General features: G+C 31.0%; 1 pseudogene; it reads right to left on the bottom strand.

Annotated features, from left to right (window-relative positions):
* Nucleotides 1–913: 913 nt before the first annotated feature.
* Nucleotides 914–1,021, bottom strand: LOC134475843 (U2 spliceosomal RNA; annotated as a pseudogene).
* Nucleotides 1,022–1,672: the final 651 nt, after the last annotated feature.

Raw genomic sequence — 1,672 nt, 5'->3', positions numbered from 1 at the left:
GAAAAACAAATTTATTTATTTATTTATTTATTTATTTATTTATTGGGGATTGCTTAAGATTACCTCGTGGAGAGGAGTTTGATTAGTTGGCAGTGATGAATTGCTGCTATGTGTTAGTGCATGCAAGTCAGGGATTGGGGAATTGTTGGAATGCAAGGGAAGGAAGGACAGGACATCTGGCTTAGATCAAAGAGAAGTCAGATAAGGTGTCTTTTGTGGTTTCTTCACCCTGATGGAACTCTGCCATGATGACTGAGCAGAACCATGAAGGGAAAACCTATCATATATGTCATCTGCAAGAAACATATCTCACATACAAACACAGGTTGAAAGTGAAAGAATGCAAAAATAATACTCCAACCAACTGGAGCTTGAAAGCAAGTAAAAGCAACTGTATTCATATCTGACAAGGTCAATTTCAAAACAACAGTGATCCGAGGGCACAATAAAGATTGCTATATATTGTAAAGCAGCAAATTAACCAAGAAGAAATAATCATACATATAGATATGCATACACATATATATCCAATTTAAAATTATTTCACTAGTACATGTTTGTAGTACATAATGTTTGCATTTCTTGTATGGTGTTGGTACATGTTCACAGCACATTTTAATTTCTTTTTTTTATCTGTTTCCCCTCCCTCCAACTTTTAACCTCTTTTCCAACTGAGAAAGATCTATCTTTCTATTTCCTATTATCTATCTTATATTTTATTCTTTATTTGTACTTTGGGTTTCTTATATAAGACACACCATGAGAAAGTGAAGCTTATATATCTGATTTATTTCATTTAACGTTGCAGTCTCAAAATGAACAAACACTACATACAATGTCAGACTTCCCAGTAAAATAGTAACAGTTTACTTCAGAACCCAATGTTACAAATAAGTCAACAAGGCAAAAATAGAAAGAGTTAAATAAACTACTTAGTATATTAAATTGACTTAACTGTTATCTATAGAGTACTTTAAGAACAGATACTAACTTGATCTTAGCCAAAAGACCGAGAAGCATTTTATAGAACACTTTATCCAACATCAGCAGAATGTACTTTTATTATCTCATGGAACTTTCTGTAAAATAGACAATATTTTAAGCCACAAATAGATACAAGTGGAAAAATTTCATGCATTCTGTTATATAACAGAGGAATGACACTAGAAATGAAGGAGAAAAAGAGAGCACAAAAACTTCACAGGAACTTGGAGAATGAATAGAAGAGTCCCATAATCATAAGTGGCAAAAAAAAATCAGAGAAGAAATAAATATGTTTTCCAAATGATGTCTAGAAAATTACATATCAGAGCTTGTGGGAAACAATGAAAGCCATTCTAATAGAGATGTTTATAGCTATGAATGTCTACTAGATAAAGTGAGACAAAATAAATGATCAAATGATGCACTTCAAGGTCCTAAAACACAAGGAAAAAACCAAACCTAAAACCAGTACAGGAAAAAAAAACATATATATATAATAAAGAGCAGAGTGTAAATTAATAAAATTGAAACAAAAACAATACAAATGATCAATGAATCAATGAGTTGCCTATTTGAGAAAATAAACAACATTGACAAAGCTTTATTCAAACTTGCGAAAAGAGAAAAACGTTGAAATTAATAAAATTAGAAATAAAAAAGTAAAATTACAATAGACATCTATGAAATC

Source organism: Cavia porcellus, unplaced genomic scaffold (genome assembly GCF_034190915.1).
Source record: "Cavia porcellus strain 051 isolate PalLab524CR breed Dunkin Hartley unplaced genomic scaffold, mCavPor4.1 scaffold_4, whole genome shotgun sequence".
Classification (NCBI taxonomy): domain Eukaryota; kingdom Metazoa; phylum Chordata; class Mammalia; order Rodentia; family Caviidae; genus Cavia; species Cavia porcellus.
The sequence above is the reverse complement of the archived record's forward strand: the minus strand, read 5'-3'. Positions and strand labels throughout refer to the sequence as shown.